Here is a 21,389-nt window from a genome sequence, read left to right on the forward strand (position 1 = left end):
TCATCGATCCGGTTATACTGGAGTGCGGACACAACTTCTGTCGCTCTTGTATCACACGGTGTTGGGAAAGGGAAGAGAGAAACTCCTGCCCGGAATGCAGAGAGGAGTTTGCTGACCGCACCCTCAGGGTGAATCGGGCCTTAGCAAATCTGGCTGAAAAAGCTCGAAATCTAAACCTGAATCCCAAAGGGAATGAAAGTAAACTTCACTGTGAGGAACATGAGGAAGAACTGAAGCTGTTTTGTGAAACGGACAAGACACTGATCTGTCTGATCTGTGCAGTGGCGGAGGAACACCGAGAGCACCGCTTCAGGCCGATTAAAGAAGCTGTTAAAAACTATATGGTAAAAGCTAACGTTAGTTCAATACTTAAAATATTTCCTTTGTCCTACATATCATCACACGAGCTTCCATAACCAACACATCATTCATTTCCAACGGGATTCTAGCATCTCTCCGTCACACAGCCCACCTCCGCACCCCGCAACTCTCCGCTCTCCATACGGATCGCGCTCTACGTCCTGTATCTATCCACTCGCTCCTCCCCACTGATCTCCCTCCTGGCACCGACACCTGCAAGCGGGACAAGTGAATCACCTGACTCCTAACCTCCTCCCTCGTCACCATTCAGGGACGCAAACAGCCCAGTTCCTCCCGTTTCCTCCATGGTCGATTGTCCTATCGTATTAGATTCCTTCTCCTCCAGCCCTTTACCTCTTCCACCTGTCCCCTCCCAGCTTCTCACTTCATCACCCTCCCCCACGCTACCCCTCACATTGTCTCACCCGTCAGCTGTCAGCTGGTTCTCATTCCCAACCTTTTTATTCTGGCTTCTGTCCCGTTCCTTCTCAGTCCTAATGAAGGGTCTCATCCCGAAACACCGACTGTTTATTTCCCCTGAATAGATGCTGCCTGACTCACTGAGTTCCTCCGGCATTTTGTGTGATAATCGGGTTTGATCACCTGTTTCTTTTGATGCATCTTTATTTCTATTTCCTTCACTCTCTGACTTCCAGGATCAGCTAAAATCTTCCTTAGACTCTCTCACAAAAAAGAAATCAGAATTCCAGGAAAAGGAGCAACAACAGAAAGAGAAGATTTCCGGAGTTCGGGTGAGGCTTCCTGAGCGGAATTTCTGATATTACTGTCGGGTTTTGCTCCATTTAATGCAGAATAACAGAGTATCGCAGCTCCAGTGACCTGGGTTCGATCCTGACCTCTGCTGCTGTCTGTGTGGAGTTTGCATGCTCTCCCTGTGACCACGAGGGACTCCGACACATCCCAAGGACATGCTGGATGAATGGTTAATTACAATTAACCCTGAGAAGGTCGAGGAGGGTGTATGTGAATCAGTTGGCCGTTAATGGGTCAGTGAGGGAGAATAGGTTTCAGGAAAACGTGAGGAAATGGGGTTGACGGGAATGTCTCAGAAGTAGTATGGACCCCAATGGACCGAATGGTCACTTTTATGTCATAAGGAAATACAACACAGCAATGCAGTAAACTAATCTTCACCTTTCATTCGACAGGAACAGTCACACAGCGTTCAGTCCCACATCACATCCCAGTTTGCTGAACTGCGCCAGATTATCATTGAGAAAGAGCAGAGCTCACTCAGGGATCTCAGGGAAGAAGAGAAGAGGATTCTTAATCCAATGAAGAAAAATCTTCAAGAGATTCAAGAGAATATCAGGTTTATTCAGGAGGAAATCTTGAAGTTAAAGGAGCAGATGGATCAAAAAGATGGTGTGATATTTCTCAAGGTGAGTTATTAAATTTTAATTTGTTTCTGTCAAATTGAACTAAATGAACAGTGGTATATTTGAAATAAACACAGCACAGCGGCCAATTCTACCAAATCAGTTGCCGCTGCTGGTGACCTCACACAGAGTGTTCTCCTTGCATGACGAACCTCCAATCACTCCGCTAATGACATTCGGAGACAGATATTCGATCATTTATCAGCAACATACAATCTTTAAGCGATGAATTTTCAGCATAATTAATCGTAAATTAAACTGCAATGAATCGGTCAACGATGTGGACAGTAAGCCCAAGTCTAATCAGATTTGTGTTTTTATTTATTTCAGGAGGAAGCTCGTCGGAACAGGAGGTAGGACATGCTCTTTACTGAAACCCTGCACAGATTTGTAAAATAGTTCAAAAATTCCAGTTTATCACCAGCAGTTTAATATTTACAGGATTATTGACGATATCCAGGAATTGTCAGTGACAGATGAGGCCCTGCCGGTTGGAAAATTCGTTCAGCCCTATTTGTTGAATATGCTGAGAGAAAAACTTGATACCATTAAGCGAGGTAACATTTACAAAGATTCATTTTTCGCTGTTCACGAAACACAGTTATGTTATAAGTTGAAGCAAGGATTGGCTGCGATAATGGACTGAAGGGGAACTGAAGTTTATTCCACATCAACCCCACTCACTGGGAGGCATCACTGTCACATGGTCAGCTGGAGATGTCAGACCCCTGAACACACCAGCACAGGGTCACAATACAACCAATTCACAGGACTGGCAGATGAACCACTGTGTCCTGATCCCAGGCATACTGAACTAACACACCATGACATGAATTTGAATCCTACCACAGATGCTGGGAATTTAATACCGACTAAAAACGGGTATCAGTGTGGTGACCGGGATTGTTAGGGAAATACACAAGTCCTGCGTGCCCTGTGAGTGCAGACTCTGACTGACGTAGGAATTCCCTCTTCTGGATCAGCAAATCTCACCGTTGTTAGAGGGAGCAGAGGGGAGCAGTAGTGATCGGGGACTCAATTATTCGGGGAACAGACAGGAGAATCTATGGACAAGAATCAGACACCGGAATGCTATGTTGTCTCCTAGGTGCCAAGGTCAGGGACGTCTCGGATCGTGTCTGCAGCATTTTGGAGAGGGAGGGTCAAGAGCCAGCTATCATTTTGCAACTTGGGACCGATTACATAGGAAGCAAAAGCAAAGAGGTCCTGAAAATAGAATTTGGAGAGCTTGGTAGAAAGCTCAGAAGCAGTACCTCCAGGGTTGTAATTTCTGGATTGCTGCCTGTGCCACGTGCTGGTGAGGGTAGAAACAGGATAATTTGACAGATAAACATGGCTGAGAAGATGGTGCAGGGGGCAGGGCCTCAGGTTCTTGATTCATTGGGATCTCTTCTGGTGGAGGAGTGACCTGCTCAAAAGGGATGTGTCGCACCTGGACCCAACGGAGAACAATATTCTCAGAGAGAGAGGTTTCATAGAGCTGTTGGTTAGGGTTTAGACTAATTTGGTGGGGAGGGGGGTTGGAACTGGAGTGAAGGGATAGGACTGATGGTAAAAATGCAAAGATAGCATGCAGTCAGACTGCCAGATAGGGCGGACAGATGAGAGGAGAAAATTGCAGCCAGCAGGGTGAGTATCAGTGCATTAGGGATGCAGAATTAAAAAGGGTAGCAGATACAGTACACAAAGAGTTATATCTCAATGCATGGAGTATGGGAAATAAGGTGGATGATCTTGTTGCACTAATACCGATTGTCAGGTATGATGTTGTGGCCATCACTGAATTTTGACTGAAGGATGGTTGTTGCTGGGAGATGAATGTCCAAGGTTACACAATGTATCGGAGGAAGGAAGGTCGGGTGAGGGGGTGACGTGGCTCTGCTGGTAAATCAGCACCTACATATGACATAGGATTGAAGATGTTGATTCTTGTGGGCTGAGGTAAGGAACTGCAAAAGTAAAAATGACAATGACAGCAGTCATATACAGGCCTCCCAACAGTCAGTGGGTTGAGGCCCACAGATTACAACTGGAAATAGAAAAGGCTGATGAAAAGGATAATGTTATGATAATCATGGGAGATTTCAACATGTAGGTCAATTGGGAAAATCAGGTTGGTAAAGGATCTCAAGAGAGTGAGTTTGTTGAATGCAATGTGATGGCTTTCTAGAGCAGTTTGTCGTTGAGCCTACTCGGGGAACAGCTCTACTGGATTGGGTGTTATGCATTGAACCAGAGGTGAGTAGTTAAAAGAAACCTTAGGAATCAGTGCTCACGACATGACTGAGTTCAACTTGAAATTTGATAAGGAGAAAGTAAAGACTGACGTTGTAGTATTTCAGAGGAGTGAAAGAAATTACAGTGGTCTGAGAGAGGAGTTAGCCAAAGCAAATTGGAAGGAGATGCTGGCAGGGATGAGAGCAGAGCAGAAATGGTGTCAGTTTCTGGGAAATTGAGAAAGGTGAAGGTTAGATTTATTCCAAAAATAAATAAATACTCAAATGGCAAAATAGTAAAACCGTGGCTGACAAGGGAAGACAAGTTAATGTAAAGGCAAAAGAGAGGGAATACAACTAAACACGAAATTAGCAGGAAGACGGAGGATTGGGAAGCTTTTAAATATCTACAGAGAGGAACTGAAAGAATGATTGGGATGAAAAAAATAAACAAGAAATAGATTTGAATTGACTTCATTACTTACATCCTTCATATACCTGAGGATTAAAATTCTTTATGTTACATCTCCGTCTAAATGTGCAATTTGCAATTTATAGTAATTTATGATGAATAATATGTACAACAGGCTGGTTAATATAACATAGAAATTCAGTTGTGTCCACATGAGTTAATCAGTCTGATGGCCTGGTTGAAGAAGCTGTCCCGGAGACTGTTGCTCCTGGATTTTAATCTGTGGTTTAGAATCCAATGTTAGCATTCAATTCAAGGGCTTTAGATAGCATTCAATCCAAGAGCAGGGATGTGATGCTGAAGCTTTATAAGGCACTGGTGAAGCCTCACCTTGAGTATTGTGAACAGTTTTGGGCTCCTTATCTAAGAAAAGATGTCCTGGCATTGCAGAAGGTTCATTTCATAAGGATGATTCCAGGAATGAAAGGGTTCTCATATGAGGAACGTTTGATAGCTCTGTGTCTGTACTCGCTGGAATTTAGAAAGATGAGGGGGAATCTCATTGAAACTTTTCGAATGTTGAAAGTCCTAGACAGAGTAGATGTGGAAAGGATGTTTCCCATGGTGGTGGAGTTTAGGAAAAGAGGGCACAGCCTCAAGACAGAGGGGTGTCTATTTAAAACAGATGCAGAGAAATTTGAGCCAGCAGCTGGTGAATTTGTGGAACTTGTTGTGTGTATTTAAGGCAGAGCTTGATAGGTTCTAGATTGGACACAGTATCAAAGGTTACGTGGAGAAGACCAGGTAGTGGGGCTGAGGAGGAAAAAAAGGATCAGCCATGATTGAATGGCGGAGCAGACTCGATAGGCAAATGGCCTAATTCTGCTCCTATGTCTTATGGTGATCAGACCACTACATTGAAGCATTGTGAGAATGAGCTCGGACACACCAACACGCATTGACATGGGTCAAGATTTCATCTCGGGAGAAGCACACACAGCATAACCGGCCTGGCAAAGCTCCCTCACACACACACACACACAGGAAGGACTGGCAGATTGTAGTCAGAGCCTCAGCAATGTACGTTGTTATTTCCCTCAGTAACCTGGAAACCAATCTCTTCAGAGACAGTCATTTATTCATTTAAACAACTCAACACACCAGACATGTGATGACACAGTGTAACATACAAATTCTTAAATGTGTACACTCTCCTTCAATGTGTATACACACTACACGGATATTTACCACAATCAACACACACACACACACACACACACACACACACACACACACACACACACACACACACACACACACACACACACACACACACACACACGGATATACTATCAGAGCGTGACACACGGCCACAGAAATAGGCACAAATTCCCATTTAGGATTGAAATCTGCCGTCCTTACCCAGTCTGTCTGTTCTGTGGCACTGAGCTGCCCTCTGACGTGACGTCACATCAACACTTCACAGACAGACTCCGGGGTGAGATTCCTCAGGAGGATGATCTGGGAGGGTTTGACGGATGTTGAACTCACGGCCCACTTCATCAATCTGCAAGACTAAGATGTCTTCTTGAGCACGGCCCATTTGTGTGTGTTTGCCCCCCCCCCCCATCCCTCTAACCATTTCCCATCTGTGTACCTGCCCAAATTTATTTTAAAATATTTTATTTTTACCTGTTTCTACAGCGTCTGAGGGCAAATTCCATTTACCAACCTCCCTCTCTATGAGAATGTTACCCGATAGACCACTCAGAAAAATTTCCCATCTCACTTTCAATCTGAGGCCTCTGGTTCTGTACTCCCATTTCTTGGGAAAAAAAACCTTTATTTAAGCTCCTTATCAGTTATTTACCTCAATAAGGGGTCATACCTGAACATCCTACACTACAACTGAATAGCCCAAGTTTATCCACTCTCTGCTTTTAACCCAAGCCCCCAGTCCTGGTAACATCCTCCTGAAGCCTCCTGTCCAGTGTAATGACATCCTCCCCATATTCAGGAACCGGAAATGCAGACAATACTCCAAGTGTGGTCTATCATCGACATCAAAGGCCTTGCTGAATTTCATGTGGACAGTGTGGAATAGGCTGATGAATACAGGACTGAAGGTGTTTTTTTAGATTGGGACAAGAAGGGCGGCGTGGGAGCTAAATTCTGAAGGAAGGCAGTTTTTTAAAAAAACTTCGGGTACAAGAACGGCGAGACTGCGCAGGACAGCGCGGAGAGTTTAAAAAGATGACGACCCTATACAGCGGGCAGCGGAGTGGGTGGCAGCAGAGTGTAGGGCTTTGGCTCAACGGGCTTAGGCGGTAACGGGAAGAGGCGAGAGCGAGGCACCGACTCTTTTTCTCCCCTTGGCAAATCGGCCCAACGGACGGGGCAACGGCAGGGCACATTAGCTAACGGTTTAAAAAGTTTGTGTGTTTGGCGAAGTAAGTGGGTGAGTAGACCTATCTTTCTTTGTTTCATTCCTGTAGAATTAGGTAGCATGTCTGCAGAGTTAGTGCTTTGTTCAGGGTGTCAGATGTGGGAATCCTGGGAGACCTCCAGCCTCCCTGATAGCCACATCTGCACCAGGTGAACCGAGATTCAGCTCCTCGGAGACCGTGTTAGGGATCTGGAGCTGCAGCTTGATGACCTACTGCTTATTAGAGAAAATGAAGAGGTGATAGACAGGAGCTACAGGGAGGTAGTCATCCCTAGGCTACAGGGGTCAGAAAACTGGGTGACTGCCAGGAGAGGGAAGGGAAATGCCCGGATAGTGGAGAGCACCCCTGTGGCTGCCCCCCTCAGCAACAAGTATATCGTTTCAGATGCTGTTGAGGGGGATGACCTGACAGGGGACGGCCATGGTGACCGGGTCTCTGGCACTGAGCCTGGCGCTGTTGTGCAGGAGGGAAGGAGGGAGAAGAGGAATGCAGTAGTCATAGGGGATTCCATAGTCAGGGGAACAGACAGGAGTTTCTGTGAGCCTGGTAGAGATACCCGCATGGTGTGTTGCCTTCCATGTGCCAGAGTACGGGTTACACCTGAACCCGAAGGGGATCAATATCATAGCGGGAATGTTTAATAGAGCTGTTAGGGAGGGTTTAAACTAATTTGGCAGGGGGATGGGAAACTGGAATGATAGAGCGGAGGAGGGGGAAAACAGAAATAAATCTCAGATAGTGAGCAGTCAAGATGTCAGGAAGGACAGGCAGGTGATGGAGCAAATTTGCAGCCAAAGGGATGAGTTGCAGTGCAATCAAAACAAAAAGTACCAAATACTGGACTTAAGGTGTTATACTTAAATACACACAGCATAAGGAATAAGGTGTCGTACAGCTACAGATTGGCAGGTATAATTTTGTGGCCATCACTGAGACGTGGCTAAAGGATGCATGTCTCTGAGAGCTGAACGTCCAAGGATACACGGTGTATCGGAAGGATAGGCAGGTAGGCAGAGGGGGTGGCGTGGCTTTATTGGTAAGAAATGATATTAAATCATTAGATAGAGGTGACATAGGATCGGAAGGTGCAGAATCTTTATGGGTTGAGCTAAGAAATCACAGGGGTAAAAGGACCCTGATGGCAGTTATCTACAGGCCTCCTAACAGCTGCAGTGAGGTTGACTACAAATTACAACAGGAAATAGAAAAGGCTTGCCAGAAGGGCAGTGTTATGATAATTGTGGGGGATTTTAACATGCGAGTGGATTGGGAAAATCATGTCGACACTGGATCTCAATAGAGAGAATTTGTAGAATGTCTACGAGATGGCTTTTCAGAACAGCTTGTTGTTGAGCCCACTAGGGGATCAGAGGTACTGGATTGGATATTGTGTAATGACCCAGAGGTGATTAGAGAGATTGAGGTGAAGGGACCGTTAGGAGACAGTGATCGTAACATGATTGAGTTCACTGTGAAATTTGAGAAAGAGAAGCCGAAATCCGATGTGTCGGTATTTCAGTGGAGTAAAGGAAATTACAGTGGCACGAGAGAGGAACTGGCCAAATTTGACTGGAAAGGGACACTAGCGGGAGGACGGCAGAGCAGCAGTGGCTGGAGTTTATGCGTGAAGTGAGGAATGTGCAACACAGATATATTCCAAAAAAGAAGAAATTTTCGAATGGAAAAAGGATGCAACCGTGGCTGACAAGCGAAGTCAAAGCCAAAGTAAAAGCGAGAGGGCATTCAAGGAAGCAAAAAATAGTGGGAAGACAGAGGTTTGGGAAGTTTTAAAAGCTTACAAAAGGAAACTAAGAAGGCCATTAAGAGGGAAATGATGAACTATGAAAGGAAGCTAGCAAATAATATCAAAGAAGATTCTAAATGCTTTTTCAAGTATATAACAAATGAAAAACGAGTGAGAGTGGATACAGGACAGATAGAAAATGATGCTGGAGAAATTGTAATGGGAGATAAGGAGATGGCTGAGGAACTGAACGAGTATTTGCATCAGTCCTCACTAAGGAAGATGTCACCAGTATACTGGACACTCAAGGGTGTCAGGGAAGAGAAGTGTGTGCAGTCACAATTACGACAGAGAAAGTACTCAGGAAGCTGAATAGTCTAAGGGTAGATAAATCTCCAGGACCAGATGGAATGCACCCTTGTGTTTTGATGGAAGTAGCTGTGGAGATCGCGGAGGCATTAGCAATGATCGTTCAAATGTCAATAGATTCTGGCATTGTTCTGGAGGAGTGGAAGATTGCAAATGCCACTCTGATATTTAAGAAAGGGGCAAGGAAGCAAAAAGTGAATTATAGACCTGATAGCTTGAGAAATGGTTGGGAAGTTTCTGGAGTCAATTGTCAAGGATGAGGTTACGGAGTACCTGGAGGCATATGACAAGATAGGCCAAACTCAGCTTGGTTTCCTGAAAGGAAACTCCTGCCTGACAAACCCATTGAAATTTTTTGAGGTAATTACAAGTAGGCTAGGCAAGGGAGATGCAGTGGATGTTGTGTATTTGGATTTTCAGAAGGCCTTTGACAAGGTGCCACATATGAGGCTGCTAAATTAGATAACAGCCTATGGAATTACTGGAAAGTTACATATGTGGATAGAGCGTTGGCTGATTGGCAGGAAAGAGAGAGTGGGAATAAAGGATCCCATTCTGGTTGTCTGCCAGTTACCAGTGGTGTTCCACAGGGGTCGGTGTTGGGGGACTCATCTTTTTACATTGTATATCAACGATTTGGATTATGGAATAGATGGCTTTGTGTCTAAGTTTGCTGATGATACAAAGATAGGTGGAAGGGACGGTAGTGCTGAGGAAACAGAGAGTCTGCAGAAAGACTTGGATAGATTGGGAAAATGGTCAAAGAAGTGGCAAATGAAGTACAATGTTGAAAAGTGTATGGTCATGCACTTTGGTAGAAGAAATAAATGGGCAGACTATTATTTAAATGGAGAGAGAATTCAAAGTTCTGAAATGCAACGGGACTTGGGAGTGCTCCTGCAGGATACCCTTAAGGTTAACCTCCAGGTTGAGTCGGTGGTGAAGAAGGCGAATGCAATGTTGGCAGTCATGAGAAGGGATGTGATGTTGAGGCTCTATAAGGCACTGGTAAGACCTCACTTGGAATACTGTGTGCAGTTTTGGGCTCCTTATTTAAGAAAGGATGTTCTGACAGTGGAGAGGGTTCAGAGAAGATTCACTAGAATGATTCCGGGAATGAGAGGGTTAACATATGAGGAACATTTGACCGTCTTGGACTGTACTCCTTGGAGTTTAGAAGAATGAGTGGGAACCTCACAGAAACATTTTGAATGTTAAAATGCATGGACAGAGTGGTTGTGGCAAAGTTGTTTCCCATGGTGGGGGAGTCTAGTACGAGAGAGCATGACTTAAGCATTGAAGGGCGACCATTCAGAACGGAGATGTGAAGAAATTTTTTTTAGCCAGAGGGTGGTGAATCTGTGAATTTCTTGCGGCAGTGGAGGTCAGGTCATTGGGTGTATTTAAGGCAGAGATTGATCGCTATCTGAGTAGCCAGGGCATCAAAGGTCATGGTGAGAAGGTGGGGGAGTGGCACTAAATGGGATAATGGATTAGCTCATGATAAAATGGCGGAGCAGATTCGAAGGGCCGAATGGCCGGCTGCTGCTGCTTTGTCTTACGATCTTATTTGAATGCTCCAGTATCCGCAATAAGGATCTTGTAGCACAGGTAGAGTTTGGCAGGTACAAACTTAGGCAGGTACGACTTTGTTTGAAGGAATAAAGACATAGACAATTCTGTAAACAGGGCGACATTCAAAAATCAGAGGTGCAAAGCAACATGGGTGTCCTTGTGCAGGATTCCCTGAAGGTTAACTTGCAGTTTGTGTCAGTGGTAAGATTGGAAAACTCACTGTTTGCTTTCAGTTCGAGAGGATTAGAGTACAAGAGCAAGGATGTAATTCTGAGGTTTTAATAAGGCATTGGTCAGACCACACTTGGAGTATTGTGAGCAGTTTTTGGTCCCTTCTATCGGAAAACATGTACTGGCATTTGAGGGGGTCCAGAAGATTCACAAGAATAATTCCGGAAATGAAAGAGTTAACATATGAGGAGTGTTTGATGGTTCTGGGCCTGTACTCACCGGAGTTTAGAAGAATGGCTGATTTATTATCCCTTTCAACCCTATTCTCCCACCTCCTCCCCAGAATTTTTGAGACTCTGACTAATCAAGAAGTTTACTTATTAACTTCTGCTTTAAAATTCAAACAGGAGAAAATCTGCAGATGCTGGTAATCCAAGCTACGCAGGTCCTGATGAAGGGTCTCGCCAGATCTCTCTGACACCTGTCTGGAGAGAGATGATATGGGGAGGATGTGGGTGGGTCGAGAACGGTAAGCACAGCCTCCGACTATAGGGATGTCCATTTAGGACAAAGATGAGGAGGAATTCCTTTATCCACAGGATAGTGAATCTGCCACAGGCAGCTGTGGAGGCCAAATAATTTTGTAGCTTTAAAGGGGAGTAACACACACAAATTGTTTGGGGGGGGGGGGTGTAACGTGATGACGTGGGATCGAGACGCGGATATCCAGCTCTCCCGTAAAAAGAACTAATAAATTAATGTTTAAGTGAAGAAAAGTTAGTAAATATTTCCTAAAAACTACCTCTAAACTACTCAGGATTTTCCTTAGATATGCCTCCTAAACAGACAAAGAAGAAAACTATTACTTTGAAGATAGTACAAGTTGAGCCGGCCACCATGAAGAGGTCTCGGACTCAAGTGCATCTCAATCCGGCGATACAGAACAGAAATCGCCCGCAGCATCAATAGTCTCCAAGAGGAACAACAGGAACTACGCGTGCGCGCAGGAAAGGGCATGCGCAAACATGAGCATTTTGATCTACAAATCCCAGCTACCATTGGAAGCGGAAGTGACAATGAACCCGCGGTGGATTCGGATTCTCTGGAACATACAGATGAAGATGAGGAGGTAAAAGAAGAACAACAGGAAGAGATTGGAGGTGGAAGATATTCTGGACACATAAGAGTTCCTTCTTTGGTGCAAATAATGCATGAATTAAAAGAATTAAAAAAATTAAAAATAATACAAGAAGATATTAAAAATATGAAGGCTATTTTTGATAAAATGGTGAAAAAACAGGAGAAAATGGACAAGAAAGTTAAAAACCTGGAAGAAATAACGGAAGACACTATTGAGAAAGTGAAGAAAATGGAGGATAATACTCTTGCCTGGACATCAGAAAGAAAACGACTGTTGGAAAAAATAGACGTGCTTGAAAATTTTAGTAGACGAAATAAAATTAAAATTGTTGGTCTTAAAAGAAGGGATAGAGGGAGAGGTTCCAATAAAATTTTTTGAAAAATGGATCCCGGAAAATTTGGAAATGGAAGAGGGAACCCAGTTGATTGAAATCGAAAGGGTCCACAGAGCTTTAAGATCAAAACCCACGACCAATCTTGATAAAATGCTTCAGATATCAGATAAAGAAAAGATCCTGAAGGCGGCTGCCCAATATGCCAGAAAGAAAAAGCCATTGATGATAGAAGGGAAAGCAGTTCTTTTCTATCCTGATATAAGTTATGACCTTTTGAAGAGAAAGAAGAAATTTAAGCCAGCAAAAAATGTTTTATGGGAAAAGGGTTAGAAATTTATATTGCGCCACCCAGCAACACTGATATTTTTTTTGGATGACAGAAAAAGAAGATTTTTTACTGATCATCGGGATGCAGAGGAGTTTGCACAAGAACTCCCAACAATTCGCTAGTCACAGTGAAGATTTAAAAGTGAAACAGATTACAGATGAAGACAGGGACACTGAAGTGAGTTGATGGACATTAAGGACAGAAGAATATTTAAATATACTTTTAATTATATGATACAGGTAAAAATTTGAGAAATATTAATCGAGAGTAGTGATATTATTTGTTCTTATATATACTTTTTTCATGTTACGGGGGAGCTGGAAGAACTTCGGATCGATTGCTACGGGATTCATGTGTGTAATCATGGCGTTTGCCATGACCCACACAACGGAGGGGGGTAATGTTGTGTTTTTTTATTCACAAAATTAGCAGGGGTTTTATATTTCTTTTATCTTTCTTTCTTTGCCTGGATGATCGGAGGGGAGACACATAGCAACATGGAGAATTTTAAAATAATTCCCCAAGGTACTATGAGAGTTGAAACATTATGTATTATTATAGACTGGAGTAACGACGTTAAAAATAATGACTAATTTACTGATTTTTTAAAGTATTAATGTTAATGCGCTTAATGGACCGGTGAAAAGAAGAAGAATTTTAACATACATTAAGAAAATGAAAATAGATTTAGCTTTTATACAAGAAACACCTTTAACAGAGATAGAACATCAGAAATTAAAGAGAAATTGGGTCGGAAATGTTACAGCAGCTTCATTTAATTCAAAAGCGAGGGGAGTTGCAATTTTGGTCAACAAAACTTTACCAATTAAAATACAAAATGTATTAATTGATTCTGCGGGAAGATATGTAATTATACATTGTCAAATCTTTTCAGAACTATGGACTCTAATGAATATTTATGCACCAAATGAAAATGATGTAAAATTTACACAGGAGGCTTTTTTGAATTTGGCTGACGCACACGATAAAATATTAATAGGTGGAGAATTTACCTTTTGTCTCGACCCAGTTTTAGATAGGTCAACAAAGGTAGTTACAAAACCAAAAGTAGCAAAATTAACTTTATCATTGATGAAAGATTTAAATTTGATTGATAAATGGAGAAGAATTAACCCAAGAGAAAGAGATTATTCATTTTATTCAAATAGACATAAAACTTATTCAAGGATAGATTTTTTCTTACTATCAGCGAATATTCAAGACAGGGTGAAAAATATGGAATATAAAGCACGAATATTGTCAGATCATTCCCTCTTGATAATGACAATGATAACGATGGATAAGGAGAAATCGATTTACAGATGGAGATTTAATTCAATATTATTAAAACGTCAAGATTTTTGTGATTTCATGAAAAAACAGATTCAAGTTTTTTTAGATACAAACTGACATGCAGTTGATGATAAATTTATATTATGGGAAGCAATGAAGGCATATTTGAGAGGCCAGGTAATAAGTTATACTTCTAAAATTAAGAAGGAATATATGGTAGAAATAGATCAATTGGAAAAAGAGATTACAAAATTAGAAAAAGAATCTCAAAGATATATGACAGAAGAAAAACAAAGACAACTTGGTAATAAGAACTACAATATAATACACTCCAGACATACCAAACAGAAAAAAAAAACAATTATGAGAACTAAACAGAGATATTATGAACTAGCTGAAAGATCACACAAGATTCTTGTTTGGCAGTTAAAAACAGACCAGGCTTCCAAATCGATAAATGCAATTAGAACAAGTGTAAATAAAATTATTTATAAACCTTTATAAACTTTAATTATTTTTTATTCTGAATTGTATCAATCAGATGTGCCTTTTACATTAAAAGAGGTCGAAGAAGCTCTAGGATCACTTCAGAGTAATAAATCTCCAGGAGAAGATGGTTTTCCGCCTGAATTTTACAAAAAGTTTAAAGATTTATTAATTCCTCCTTTTATGGAGCTAATACACCAAGCGGAAAGAACGCATAAACTTCCAGAATCTTTTTCGACAGCTATTTTAATAGTATTGCCAAAAAAAGACAGAGATCTTTTCAAACCAACATCATATAGACCTATTTCTTTATTGAACACGGATTATAACATAATAGCAAAGATTTTGTCTAACAGATTATCTAAATACTTACCAAAATTAATACACATGGACCAAACAGGATTTTTAAAAAATAGACAATCGGCAGATAATGTAACTCGGTTACTTGGCATAATTCATTTGGCACAAAAGAGGGAAGAAATGAGTGTAGCAGTTGTTTTGGATGAAGAAAAAGCATTTGATAGATTGGAACGGGATTTTTTTATCTAAGGTATTGGAAAAATATGGATTAGGAGTATCTTTTATAAAATGGATTAAAACCTTAAATACTAACCCCAAAGCTAAAGTGGTGACAAGTGGCCAAATTTCAACATAATTTCAGTTAACAAGGTCAACTAGACAAGGTTGTCCATTATCACCTGCTTTACTTGTGTTGGCGATAGAACCATTAGCTGAATTAATTAGAACTGACTCAGATATCATGGGTTTCAGAGTTAATCTGGAGGAATATAAGATTAGCTTATTTGCTGATGATGTTCTGATTTATCTAACTAACCCATTACATTCGTTGCGTAAATTATCTTCTAGATTGGAAGAATATGGGAAAATATCAGGGTACAAAATAAATTGGTATAAAAGTGAAATTCTACCAGTTACTAAAGGAGATTATAGTCAATGTCGATTAATAACTATTTAGATGGCCAATAAATGGTATAAAATATTTAGGTATAAGAGTTGATAATGATATAAAGAATTTAAATTAAATTGTTTGCCATTATTGAAAAAAAAATTCAAGCGGATCTTGATAAATGCATGATGTTACCAATAACATTAATAGGTAGAGTCAATGCTGTAAAAATGAATATATTCCCGAGATTACAATATTTTTTCCAAACATTACCAATACAATTATCACAGAAACTTTTTCAAGAGTTAAATAAATGTGTGAGGAAATTCCTTTGGAAAGGAAAGATGTCAAGAATATCGTTGGAAAAATTGACATGGAAATTTGACCTAGGAGGGTTACAATTACCAAATTTTAAGAATTATTACAATGCAAATCAACTTAGATTTATTGCATCTTTTCTTGATGAAGATAGACCAGCATGGATTAGAATAGAATTAGACAAAATAGGAGAAAATATACCAGAAGATTTTATATATAAATGGGAATCTAAATGGATACGGGGAAAGACAGAATCTCCTATACTAAAACATTTGATTGATTTATGGAATAAGATAAATGTTGATGATGAGATAAAGAAATCTTGATTAGCAAAGAGACCTTTAATTCAAAATGAACTTATCCCTTTTACAATGGATAATCAACTTTTATATAACTGGTTTCACAAAGGGATTAGATATATAGGAGACTGTTTTGAAGAAGGTATATTAATGTCATTTGACCAATTAAAGAATAAATATAAAATATCAAATAACACTCTTTTCTGTTATTTCCAATTAAGTACTTATTTAAGAGGTAAACTGGGTCAAACAATGTTATTGCTGAAACCTAATGAAATAGTAACTTTATTTCATAAAGGAAAAAATTAAAAAGTTATTTCTGGTATGTATAATTTGATTCAAAAATAGGCAATTAAACAAGGAATTCATAAGTCAAGACAAAAATGGGAAACTGATTTGAATATTAAAATTGATGAAACAAGTTGGTCAAGATTATGACTTGACAGTATGACAAATACAATAAATGTTAGACTAAGATTAGTAAAATATAACTTTTTTACATCAAATATATATTACACCACAAAAAATAAATAGATTAAACTCAAATTTATCTGATCAATGTTTTCGATGTAATGAAGAAATTGGTAATTTTTTACACTCTGCTTGGTCTTGTTCTAAAATTCAACTTTTTTGGACAACTTTAAGAGTTTTACTGGAACAAATTATTGGAAGACAACTTCCACACAATCCAATATTTTTTTTTACTAGGCGATATTGAAGGGATAAAATCAAAATTCTAATTGAATAAACATCAGAAAGAATTCATAAAAATTGCATTGGCAGTAGCCAAAAAGGCTATTGCAGTTACTTGGAAATCGGATTCATACTTAAGTATAGATCGTCGGAAGAATGAAATTCTTAGCTGCATTCCACTTGAAAAAAATTACTTACAATTTAAGAGATCAATATGAAATATTTCTGAAAATTTGGCCCCCTTATTTACAAAAAATAGGATTAAATATATAGGTGCTCCGAAGATAAAATTATTGGTTATCTGGGGAAATAAATAAATATACATTTTAAAGCTATTATGAACTCCATGGAGCATGTGGGGATCTTCCGATATCCAGGCATTCTTTCTTTCTTTATTTATTTTTTCTTCTTTTTTTTCTATCGGGATGTACGGGGGAGGGGGAAGGGTTTTTTTTTTCTTTCTGTAACCTATTTGAAAATTAAAGTAACACACACAAATTGTTGGGGGGACAGCAGGCCGGGAAGTTTCTATGGAAAAGAGTAAACAGTCGACGGATCAGACTGAAACACTTCATCAGGACCTGTGTTGCTTAAGGGTCCCTGCAAATTCATCCCCGTCCTAATGAGGGGCTGCGGGGGATGGGGTTGTGTGAAAGGGGACAAAGTCATCCTCATCTGCCATTTTTGTCCCCTCTAGCTTCTCATTACGTGTACACACACAGTTCACCCACAGGCTTTCCACCACTCCCCCTCCTGGTCCAATCTGCTATTCATCTCTCCCCTACTGGTTCCCATTATCACCTCCTTTACTGTCTCAAACCATCACACTCCCCCACTTCACACTCACAAATGAATGTGAACATTGTATGACGGGCCTGTTCCTGTGCTGTACTGTTCTATGTCCTCTGCTCCCAGTTTCGAGGAATGTGAGGAGATCTCATGGAAACACAAAATACTTTCAGGGGTTAACAGGCAGGAGTGAGGGAGGATGTTTCCCCTGTCTGAGGAGTCAAGGGCCAGGGGTCTCTCGACTCTCCGTCCAGCGGAAAACCCTTGGGGAGTCTCTCCCCGATCCCCGGGGACGCGCTGCCCGAGTCTCCCCCCGATCCCCGGGGCCGCGCTACCCGAGTCTCCCACCGATCCCCGGGGCCACGCTGCCCGAGTCTCTCCCCGAACCCCGGGGCCACGCTGCCCGAGTCTACCCCCGATCCCCGGGGACGCGCTGCCCGAGTCTCCCCCCGATCCCCGGGGCCGCGCTGCCCGAGTCTACCCCGATTCCCGAAGCCGCGCTGCCCGAGTCTCCCACAGATCCCCGGGGCCGCGCCGCCCGAGTCTCCCCCCCGATCCCCGGGGCCGCGCTGCCCGAGTCTACCCCGATCCCCGGGGCCCCGCTGTCCGAGTCTCCCCCCGATCCCCGGGGCCGCGCCGCCCGAGTCTCCCCCCGATCCCCGGGGCCGCGCCGCCCGAGTCTCCCCCCGATCCCCGGGGACTCTCTAATTCTCTGTTTCTCCCCCCAGTCTCTGTCACCCTGGATGTGGAAACGGCGTATCCGCTGCTCGAGGTGTCTGAGGATCGGAAGAGTGTGAGACGGTCCGGGACCCGGAGGAATCTCCCTGACACCGGGAAGCGATTCACACACTGGCCTTGTGTGCTGGGATCGGAGGGATTCACATCGGGGAGACATTACTGGGAGGTGGCGGTGACGGGGATTGGGGGCTGGCATCTGGGAGTCGCCGCAGAGTCTGGGGAGAGGAAGGGACGGTTCAGTGTGAGACCGGAGACCGGATTCTGGGTCATCGGGCGGGATGGTGACGTGTTACATCGGGTTTATGACGTTTTCTGTCTCACCTCCCCCGAGTCCCTTCTCGCTGCCGGTCCCATCCCCAGGAGGGTGGGAGTTTATCTCAGTTACGAGTTCGGGACAGTTTCATTTTACAACGCGGAGACCAAGTCCCATCTCCACACCTTCACTGGGAATAAATTCACGGGGAAACTTCATCCTTTCTTCGCGACCTGGTATGAAGACCAGTGGCTGAGAATCTGCTCCGGTTCCGCTCCGGGTCTGTAAACGGGTCGGGTCCCGGGACCGGCGTCAGGAGTAAAGTCCCTGTAAATATAAATGTGCGGAGAGTGCATCTAAATACGTGGCTAAGGAGATGGTGAAGGAGGGAGGGCTTCATGTTTCTGGACAATTGGGCTTTGTTCCCGGGAAGGTGGGGCCTGTTCCGACGGGACGGTTTGCCCCTGAACTGGAGGGGAACCAATATTCTTGCGGGTAGATTTGCCAGTGCTGCTCGAGGGTGGGGGGTGGGGGGGGGCGGGGGAGGAGGTTAAACTAGATTTGCAGAGGGAGGGGAACCAGAGTTTTCGAGCGGATAGTGAGGTGGAGGAGGATGAAGGTCATGCGAGGACTGCATGTATAGACAGAAATCAAAGGTTTGTACATTAGGTTGTAAATTAATTTTCAGAGCTTTAGAAATTGTAGAAAATAAAGATTTCCAAAAAGATTTTAATGAAGAACATGACCAGAACATATGTGAAAAAGTGGCTACTTCAGTTTTATACCTATCGCAATAATTGTCTATGTTAGGAAATATTTTGGATTGTCTCTCCTTTGTTAAATAGTAACAGTGAACAACTTTAAATTGAATTAAACACTGATTGGCACATATTAAAGAAGAATTGACCATCTTCATTAACAAAGGTCATATTAAGTTCTCTCTCCCAAACTTGTTTAATCTTTAGTGATTAAGGGGATCTGTTTTTTTTTTTGCAGATTTATTTATTTTTATTATCATTTATTTTGTGATGGTCGAATGATGACTTTTGATAATTAGCAAATATTCTCTCTCTCATACACACTTTCTGCAATATCAGGTCAGACATTTTTTACAAAAATAATTATCTAAGTTCCCATACATGCAAGAATTTGATTTGCTGGATACTATTTTGAATATGAATCCTTTAGTAAGAGGTTCCGTTGGTAGAATTTATAATTTATTTTTAATACATTAATACAAAAAGATAACCTCCCACCCAAGGTTTATACATGATAGAAATATTCGTTTGACAAGGTGCCACATGGGAGATTAGTTCAGAAAGTTCAGACATGAGGTATCCATGGAGAGGTTGGAGAGATTGAAAGAGTTCAGAGATTTACTAGGATGTTGCCAGGTCTTCAGGAGTTGAGTTACAGGGAAAGATTGAACAGGTTAGGACTTTATTCCTTGAAGCGTAGAAGAATGAGGGGAGATTTGATAGAGGTTTACAAAATTATGTGGGGTATAGACAGTAAATGCGAGTAAGTTCTTTCCATTTAGATTAGGAAAGATCAATATGAGAGGACATGGTTTTAGGGTGAAAGGGGAAAGCTTTAGGGGGAACATTAGGAGGATCTTCTTCACTCAGAGAGTGGTGGGAGTGTGGAACGAGCTGCCATCTGACGTGGTAAATGCGGGCTCACTCTTAAGTTCTAAGAATAAATTGGATAAATAACTGGACGGGAGAGGATTGGAGGGTTACGGACTGGGTGCAGGTCAATGGGACGAGCGGAAAAAAGTTTCCGCACAGACTAGAAGCGCCAAATGGACTGTTTTCTGTGCTGTAGTGTTCTATGGTTCTATGGAGTGATATAAACACGAGATGAGAATTGTCGATCGATTAACTTTAACTCGTTCACCGCATCCGTCAACCGAACAGAAACACCGGGGATTCAGCAGCAGCTGCGGGCGGCGGGTCCTGAGCTCCCCCGGGTCCTAAAGTCCACCCGTAATGAGACAGGTTAAATGGGACAAGTTGGGGCGGCGCTGACCGGAAAAGACAGTGAAGATTGTTCATTAAGTTCATCTGCCATTTCTTTGTCCCCCATTACTACTTCACCAGCATCATTTTCCAGTGGTCCAGTATCAACACTCATCTCCCTTTCACTCTTCATGTAACTGAAAACTAAACTTTTAGTATCCTGATTTATATTATTGGCCAGTTTGCCCTCATATTTCGTCTTGACCATTCTTATGGCTTTTTTCATTGCCTTTTGTTGCATTTTTACAGCATCCCAATAATCCAACATCCCACTCACCTTTGCTACCCTATATGTCATTTCCTTCGGTTTAACACATGTCTTTTCCAGCTCAAACTATGAATTGATTTAAAGCCAGTCCCATAATTTAATAGTTTTTATTTGAAAACTATCTACCCTCGCAAAGATTGTACTGAAGACTGCATTTGATTTTTCTTCAGCCTTATACGTTTCACATTGAAATAGTATGTTTCGACAGTTTCATAATAAAAAAATGTACACGACACAGAATGAAGTTTTCCAATTAGTTACAAGGCACAATTAAGCATAGTGTGGACATTTCTATGTCATGTCAATATCATTCCTTCCCTTGTTTTAAGTCCTTCTTCTATAAGCCCAACAGGTTTATGTATTCTGTAAAGGTGTCTGTCCTTATGTCCATTATCCTACGTCTTGCCATAAGCCCCTAATTCTTAACACCACCAACCCTTTAGCTTCTAATTTGCTAAGTGGAAGGTCTATATCCACAGCTTAACATTTAACAGCTTTCGTTGCTAAACAGTCAACCCCATCATTTCCCTCAACAGTGTGATGTGCAGGGCCCATAATGTGCAGACATATAAATCAAACTTTATATATGAAATACCGTTTGACAAGTTTCCAACAGTCAATCTGACCTACTACCAGAATAACCTGTTTAAGACTCATCAAAACCGAAATGTATTCTGAGCAAATTAAAAGGACCAATTTCCTCCACCCACTGTAAGCCTAAGCTGTTGGCAAAGAATTCTGCTTCCTATGCTGATAAATGGCTCTAAGTATTTCTTTATCATTACCTGCAATTCAGGCACACAAAA

General features: G+C 41.8%; 2 long non-coding RNA genes across 2 annotated transcripts; both read left to right on the forward strand.

Moving 5' to 3' along the window:
• The first annotated feature begins 213 nt into the window (after positions 1-213).
• On the forward strand, positions 214-1,627 carry LOC140720508 (uncharacterized). Its single transcript, XR_012097206.1, has 3 exons — positions 214-344; positions 1,017-1,112; positions 1,530-1,627. It is a non-coding gene; the product is annotated as an uncharacterized lncRNA (long non-coding RNA).
• A 20-nt stretch (positions 1,628-1,647) lies between these two features.
• LOC140720509 (uncharacterized) lies at positions 1,648-2,311 on the forward strand. Its single transcript, XR_012097207.1, has 3 exons — positions 1,648-1,763; positions 2,091-2,113; positions 2,202-2,311. It is a non-coding gene; the product is annotated as an uncharacterized lncRNA (long non-coding RNA).
• Positions 2,312-21,389: the final 19,078 nt, after the last annotated feature.

The sequence above is a fragment of the Hemitrygon akajei genome, unplaced genomic scaffold (assembly GCF_048418815.1).
Source record: "Hemitrygon akajei unplaced genomic scaffold, sHemAka1.3 Scf000044, whole genome shotgun sequence".
Classification (NCBI taxonomy): domain Eukaryota; kingdom Metazoa; phylum Chordata; class Chondrichthyes; order Myliobatiformes; family Dasyatidae; genus Hemitrygon; species Hemitrygon akajei.